The sequence below is a fragment of the Hipposideros armiger genome, unplaced genomic scaffold (assembly GCF_001890085.2).
Source record: "Hipposideros armiger isolate ML-2016 unplaced genomic scaffold, ASM189008v1 scaffold_11, whole genome shotgun sequence".
Taxonomy (NCBI): Eukaryota; Metazoa; Chordata; class Mammalia; order Chiroptera; family Hipposideridae; genus Hipposideros; species Hipposideros armiger.
The window spans coordinates 9,296,625-9,304,831 of NW_017731361.1; the positions used below are offsets into that span (position 1 = coordinate 9,296,625).

Below are 8,207 nucleotides of genomic sequence, written 5' to 3' on the forward strand. Positions count from 1 at the left end.
AAAAAAAAAAAAAAAAATGAACCACTATTACTGCAGATTTACTATATATTTGATATTTAAAAATTCAACTGTCAAGGTAATTTGTTAAATTTTCTAATATGGCAGATGTGGGCTCATGGGATTGGCATCCAGGCCCAGTTAAATCATATACCAAACCCAAAGTGAGACAAGTCTAACCTCTCTGAGCCTGTTTGAAGTTATTTAAAATAATTATGATGACATTAGCTTTACTGGCATGACAGAATTTGGGGCAATATAAGTATAAATAAAGAATGTAAAATGACTGAGAACTATAAAAGATTATATTAATGTAAGTATAATGATTAATATAAGGTTATTGTTTTTGTCATTAACTCTTTCACATGTATACTTCTTATGTACCCCAAGGAAATTCTATGTTGCTGGTATATGCAAATTGTGCTAGTCATATAAGAGCTCTACAAATAGCTGTTTTTCAATTGACTAATTCATCTCACTTGAAAACACATTTTCACTTGGTATAATAATAGTTGGGATGTGTAAACGGGGAATTCTAACTGACCTCTCAGAATAATACCCAAGTATAAACCTGGTTTATTTATTTCAGTGAAAACTGATTGTTGAGTTATTTATGTTGAAACTTTCATGACAAATTTGGTTTTGTTTTAAGCTCCAACCATGGGGGAAAGCATTAATCTTTTTATGAACTTATGAGAAAAGTGGAAAACAGTTTTGTCTCTCCAGATACTTTCTAAGTCACCCTGATGAAGATTTGAAGCATGTACGAAAAACTGAAATATGTTCTGAGGTCACTTGAAGAAACAGGAACATCCTATCACAAAGAGAGAAATTAAATAATGTGTGTTTTACCCCCATCCAAACAAGTTTTACTGAAGTTTCAATACCAGTCGAAATATTTTATATCCCAACCAGAGGGGCATTTTCAAGATAGTGTTTGAGGAAAAGATAATTAATAAAATGAATGGGTTATTAAACAGAGCATTTAAACAATAATTTGGATGTCGCTTTCATATATTTTGTTTTTTTCTGACATCAATTTGATGGTTTTTGAATTATTTTGGATCTAGACCCCATTGAACCCCATTTCATTTTTTTCAAAATTAGCTATACAAAAGGGAATAATTTTAATATGGCTATTAGGCATCACATTCCATAAAGTGGCTGAGAAAGGACTCTTATGAAGAGGCCAAAGTTCAGTTCCCTGCATCTCGAAAAAAATGACATAGAAATTTCTCTAAGTAGATGGTCAACTGATTTCTTTAAAAATATCCAGATTCTGTCATTTAGAAGCTCATTACAAAATGAAGTCTTACTATCATAGGTCTAGAAGTACCTGATGTGAAATAACGAAATCACACTCTTAAGTGGAGTTTGCTTTTGAAAAAACTAGAGATGTTTTTGAGAAAGAATCTAGTGCATTCCAAATAACTCCAGGTCTAGGTTATATTTTTGGAGGTTTTGATGAAAGAAGGATGCACTCACTGTCTTATCTGGTTACTGAGCTGACAACTCCAATTGGCTTCAGGAAGTTCTACATTTTGTATTTATAATCTTCATTCTTCCTCATGAAGTTGAATCTCATTGAGCATATTTTAGGTTCCAAAAAATAACAAGAAGTAATGCCCTATGTAAAAACCCCTCAGCTCTTCTGAAGCAAAAGATGGTCATCTCTCAGTTTTCTCCGATGAAAATGATCCTAGGTTCCTTAGCCTTTCTTAAAGAGCTTAACTTGCAATCCTTTAAACATGCTTCACTTTCCTGTGGCTCCTCAGCAAAGGCCATGTAATCATCCCAAGTGGTGAGACCAAATACTAGACCTGTATTCTTCAGGGTCTGACCACATAGCTGAAACTTACCACGGTCAGTTCTACGTCCACGGCCTACAGTGATTTGCCTCTGCTCAAACTGCACCAACTTCAACACATCCCAATGACAACTCAACACACAGGCAATAAAACAAAGCCCTAAGATATGTTTTTGTTGCATGAGACAAGGTCAACTACAAAAAAAGTGTCTTAATTTTTTAAAGCTTACTGCAGATCTAAAATTTTAATTTTGGGAGATCAAGTTACTACTTAAAAATTCAGGATGCAGTGCATTTTAGAAATTTTTGATATGCCATACAAGCCTTGGTCGACTTTATGTAGTTGTTATAATTAGGCAAATGGTAGCATGACTTTACAGAGTTGTGAGTCTATATATGACATACCATGAGCATATTAAACCCATTCTTCCCATTAAGTTGCTGAAGACCCTTCTCATATATAAACCAAACAGGACATTTATTCTCAGAGAAATTAAACTATAAACCTGATTCAAATACATATAAAATCTTTAAGTGAGGGGGGCGAGGCTGTGTATAAAATAAAATGCAAGGTTAAAAGAAAAAATATTTATATTTTACACTGTAAAAAGACGTTTGCACTGACAATGATATTGTTAGAGATGAGATCGATGGATAAAACTAGTCCATATGATGAATGCAGTATTACTAACACACTTTTACCCTCAAGGCTTTTTCTGGCTTTAATTCAATGCAATCCATTATCTTGGGTGGTAATGGAGCCCTATATCCTCCTCACCTCAGGCCCCTTTGGTCTCCTGAGCGGCCTTGAATCTTAGGCATAATAAAAGGTCAAGCAGATACCAGGAAGCATCTGTAAACTACAATAGCTCCCCATTTCGGCTACAAACCACACATTCTGGCGCTAAGCTTTGCTCTCTCCTGTTCCATGTCATTGTATAAGCAGGCTAATTTGGAAACGGCTAGGGCACTTGGGAACACCTAGATTTTTTTCAAAACAATCCTACTTTCTGGCTTGACCACCTAAAGAAGTAAATCCATAAGACCACCTTTGAGAGAACTCTAAAATGGTGCCGGGATACTGAGGGAACGAACAGCAAATACCAGCACTATGAAATAAAATGAATGCATCGCACCGTCCAGCTCGTCTTTGCTTTCTGGGACACAAGGCACACGCATGAAAGGACTGGGGTAGAATTTCAAGAAAACTGATTTGTTTCAACATCCATTTGGCAAGATGCAGGACACAAAATAATACCACAAGCCACCTCCCTTTCCCATCATTGTCAAGTCAGGGCTCTCAGATCACCCCCCACAAACCTAATTAAAAATAAAGAAAAGAGGCAGGCTATGAATTCACATCTAGGACTATGATACAGATTAAATGATAGGCATCTGTCCTAATTGGCCACAAGGAAACTAAAGGACAATAACAAGAATAAATCTCACAATAATCCAAATGAAGCCAATGAATAATATTACAAACCAGAAGCATAGTTTCGAAAATATGCAATTACCTCCAAGCATGCAAGGGCATTTATAACCCATAAAAATGATCGCAAAGAATGCCCTGCATATAAATGTGTTTCATAAATGCTAGCTGACATATGTATATAGGATAGGCATATCCATAGGGTATACATTTGTATATGCACAATCAAATCTATGCACTAAAAATGAAACTGTAGCTGGCAAATGGTTTCTCAACAAGAGTACATTAGAATATGAAATAGAACGCTAAATTCTGGAGGCACCTTTTCTAAGCAACGAAGGCAATAACCAACATAGCCTTACAATTAGGCTGGCTGGGAAGCTTATGAGGCACGGAATGGGTTTTTGAGGAAGGCCCAGCCCTATATGTGAGAGCTGCAAATGAAATGATTCCTTTCAATAACACCCATTTCTTGTTAGCTCTTTTTCCACCCCCTGATTCGGTTGCTAAGCTCGGAAGGAAAGGAACCAAGTGGATCAGTCTGCATTAGGTTCAAGATAAAACCAGAACACCATTTTTTTTTTTTTAACACAAGCAGATGCCTTCTTACTTCTCCCTGGCAACCTCCCTCTCTCTCCATCCCCATCTCTGTCTCCACATCTTCCTCTCCTACTCTGAGGGAGTCATTGTTCAAGTGCAGGCCACAAACGTATACCTAGGTCATTTAATAGCAAGCTAAACCAAGAAGATAGCTCCACTGTCTCCGACTTACCATGCTGAGACCCGGAGAAGCTGTTGAAAGGAGGGAGAGATGCAAACTGAATCCATTTTCCTTGTGACCGAGTCGGATGCAGCCTCCGAACCCAACATCAGCAGCGGCTGCTGGGATTTTTTTCCTCCCCTCGTCTCCGGTTGGCGATGGTGCGAATAGGAACCACCCTTCCAGCCCCACTAGAGTATCAGCAGTCGAGACGGTAGAAGCAGCAGCATCACCACTTGGCGGCCTCCTCCCTCTCGGAGGATGGGGTGAGCTCAGAAACAGCCAGGAACTTGCAGCAGACACCTCCTCTGGCTCCTCCTCTCCTGCCCCCTCCCCCAGAGCCCCACCCCTGCTGCGGTAGAGGCTGCCTGCCCTGGCAGCTGCTGGTTGTCATGGTAATGACCAATGATAAGCGACCTGGCTAAGGGGGAGGGGAGATGGGTGAAGGAGCTTTGGGGACTGGAGGTGAGTGCATTTGTGCTGCTGGCCTCTGGGATGCGCTTGGTCACTCCGAAACCGGACTTCGGGACTTTAAAAATGCGTCAAGGCTGTATAGGCATGGGAGGAGAATGCTTTAAATTTAATCGGAATCTAGACTGAAACATACAAAATAATAGCTCAACCATCTGTGCATTTTCTATGGTTTCCCCAATAAAACATAAATTTGCAGTCAGAAAAATAGAACAAATATGGACAAAATGATGTCGTGTAATAGTAGGTTATTATCACTCCAAATATGTTTGTCCTTTATAACATCTTTTACTCAATGCCACTCAAGGTTGTTAAAAAGCAAAGCGAGTGCCGGGACTTTGCAATGAAGCAGAGTCTGATTGATTCCTCAGCACTACTTCCTCTCTCCCTTGTTCTCTCCAGGTGAGTCTTGTTCTCACTGTTTTTCCAGCTCCCCTCCGAAGAGGACCCGGAGTGATTTACGTAGCACTCCTCTGTGGAAACGGAAGTTAGAACCAAGGAAACAGAAATTCCTTGAGCAATCACGGTTCTCAGTAGCACAAGTTGGTGATGAGTTCCAAACCTTTTTAGTGTCAAACTCCTGGAGTGTTCAATTTCCTGCAGGAAATTCGGTGCCATTTTCATGGATGCTCTTTTGGAGGTCCCAAGGCAGCTGGTAACCAGGGAGGTAGATAGGAAAAACCGAAGTGAAATCAACAGTGTTGAGTTCCAGGTGAGTTCTGTTTCTAACTATAAATTATATTGTAGATGACACTAGTATTTATCTCATGCAGTAGTTGTATAGGTTGAATGAGACAATGCACTAAAAGCACTTTTCATGTAGCAAGTGTACAATAATGATTACTATTAGTAGCAGTAGTAGTAGGCATAGTACATTATAGCCACTTCTTAATCCAGGAATAGCACAGCAATTTCAGATATGGGAAAAATTAAGGTGAGAAAACACTTAATATGTGATGGTGGTGGCGACGATGATGATGATGATAATGACAAAGACAGGGAGGCCCTGAGAGATTAAAATTTCTCTAAAGTGTAACAATGGAGGAGGTTGTAAGTCTTAAAGGAGTTAAATTTCCCAAATAATTCACACAGCTAATAAAATGGCAGAGGCAGAATTAAAACTGACCCTTCTCACACTAGCATCTGTTCTCCTAACCATTACATTTTTCTGCCACTCCTCCGTGGAATGAAGATACTCTTTGCTCTTAACCCATAGAGTTATTCGTAGGTTCAAGTGGGATTCATTCAAGTTTCAGAGTCAGACAGCCTGGGCTTGATTTACTATAGATATAATTTGGGACACACTAATTAACTTCTCTGAACCTATGCTTCCTCACCTGTTCAATGGAAATAATCACAGAACCTCACGAAGTCATTGTGAGAATGAAATAGGATGATGCATATGCTGCATTGGCACATCTAGTACATAGTAGGTGTTCAATAAATGTTCGCTATGATTACTTGTTACTCATTCTTAAATAATTAATATTCAAGTGTGAGAGAACTTTCTCCTGCATGGGGTTACTCTTGAGGCTAAGGCCTTATTCACACAAAACTGACTTGAAGGTATTTAAGTGGTTGAGGAAAGGGTTGCAACTTTTCCTCAGCACTTCGTATTGCATCCCTGGGGCCCCAGGCTCCCACCAGAGCCTGAACAATCACACAGTCTACACTCACTTCCACGTCAGCATCACTATCAGGTACTTTTGCCGTAAACATCTTTGCTGCAAGCATTTTTGTGGCATCACTAGTTGGCAGTAAGGCAATTTTGTCGTAAAAGATAGAGTAAGTTTTTTGGGACAGGGTGGTTCATTTCTCCATTGGCAAATCAACCTCTATAAAGAAGAAAAAATAACTAATTGACAGTTTGGGTTTTTTTGTTGTTGTTTGATTGGGTTTTCTTGTTAGTTTTTTTGGACATGTTTTTCGCAGTTACTCCTATTTTTATATCATATATAAATCTTACCTAGCCCTTATAACGGTCTATACAGTTATGAGTAGACTGGTGCTGGTGGTCTTAAAATAGTTAGCATCTCTTCCAGATGATGATGGTTTGCCCCAAGAGTTGTGGTTTCTTATTTTGAAACACACTAAATTGGGAGGAGAGAGGTGAGGACCCTTTGAAGGCACAAACCCACATTTCTTGTGGAAGGGAGATGCTTACTTAGGTACAATCCACAAATAAAATCAGTTATTTGCCTAGGATTGCCATGATGCTACAGACATTTTAATACGTCGTATTTTGCAAAAGTCTTCTTATTTTTGTTATTCTTTTTTTTTTCATGTTATGTGCCTTTTAACGTCCCTCGTTTATTTGTCTTTACGCCAAAACTGTTTTTTTTTTTGTTTTTACGGCAAAACTGCTTTACGGCCGATTAGTTATGTGGCGGAAATGTTTGGGGTGAAAGTGTTTACTGCGAAGGTACCTAGAACCATCCACATCATGTAAGTGTACTTATGTAACATACAGGAATGGGGTTGTGATGGTCTCGCTTCGTTTTGTATCTTTCTGTGTCATCTTCTACTGTCTCCACAGAGATGGTCCTATAAGTAAGCAGAGAAGAAAGCTGCAAGTGGCAGAAGCGCAGACATGTTTAGGCAACAGAACGCTCCCCACTGGCCTCGTGAAGGAGCATTTATTTCATCTTTAGCGGCCAGAGCTGACCTGGTTGGGGTGAGTGATTCTAGTTTTCTCTTCCCATCAACACAAACAGAATCAGCTGGGGGAGAGAAAAGTGGTGTTTCCTGTTTGAATAATTCCCCAGTTTAAACATTCAAATTCTACTCTCCCATTCTTTGCCACATCCATACAGCACTGTTATCATTTTTAACAGTATTTAATAATCGTTGAATAATTTCTTTAGATGTTTACTTTACTTATGTAGTATTTAATTTTATTTACTTTAATTATTTGTTACTTATTTGCTTGAAATTTGTCTCAGGCTTCAGCAGAACAATAATAAAAATAGGCATGGTAAAGGGAGTGTCCTAGAGAAAGGAATTTAAAGCAAAAATATCCTTTTTTGGTTGGTTTTTTTTTTGAGTAAAATAGAGACTTTAACTGTATTTGTAATAATTTTTAATTAAAAATAAAACTTTAAATGTCATTCCTTCTCTCCATTGCCACCCCTTTCTTACCATGCTTTATTTTTCCATAGTATTTATCATCTTATAATACACTATATTTATTTGTTCTTTAATACTTTTTGTAATCTGTTTCTCCCCACTAGAATGTAAGCTATGAAAGGGTGGGGATTTTTTAAAATTCATTTTTCAATTACAACTGACATACAATATTATATTAGTTTCAGGTGTACAACATAGTGATTAGACATTTCTCATATACCCTACAAAGTAATCACCCTTATAAGTCTAGTACCCATCTGACAACATACTTAGTTATTATAGCATTATTGACTATGCTATTACAATACTATGCCCTATGCTGTATTTTACATCCCCTTGGCTGTTTTTATAACTGGCAATTTGTACCTCTTTAATCCCTTTCCCTTTTTCACCTCTCCCCTCAAACCCCCTCCCATCTGGCAACCATCAGTTTGTTTTCTGTATCTATGCTATGAGTTTGTTTCTGTTTTGTTTGTTCATTTATTTTGTTTTTTGGAGTCCATATATGGGTGAAATATATGGTATTTGTCTTTCTCTGTCTTACTTATTTCACTTAGCATAATACCCTCTAGGTCCATCCATGTTGTCACAAATGGTAAGGTTTAATCTTTTAA

The 8,207-nt window shown here is 38.2% G+C and overlaps 1 protein-coding gene across 1 annotated transcript in view; it reads right to left on the bottom strand.

The window, feature by feature from the left end:
* Positions 1 to 4,301, bottom strand: part of JAKMIP2 (janus kinase and microtubule interacting protein 2) — a 170,645-nt gene extending 166,344 nt beyond the window's left edge. The window contains exon 1 of the mRNA XM_019661439.1: positions 4,009 to 4,301. The gene's annotated coding sequence lies outside the window, so the exon portion shown is untranslated. The remainder of the gene's footprint in view (positions 1 to 4,008) is intronic.
* Between the last annotated feature and the right edge of the window lie 3,906 nt (positions 4,302 to 8,207).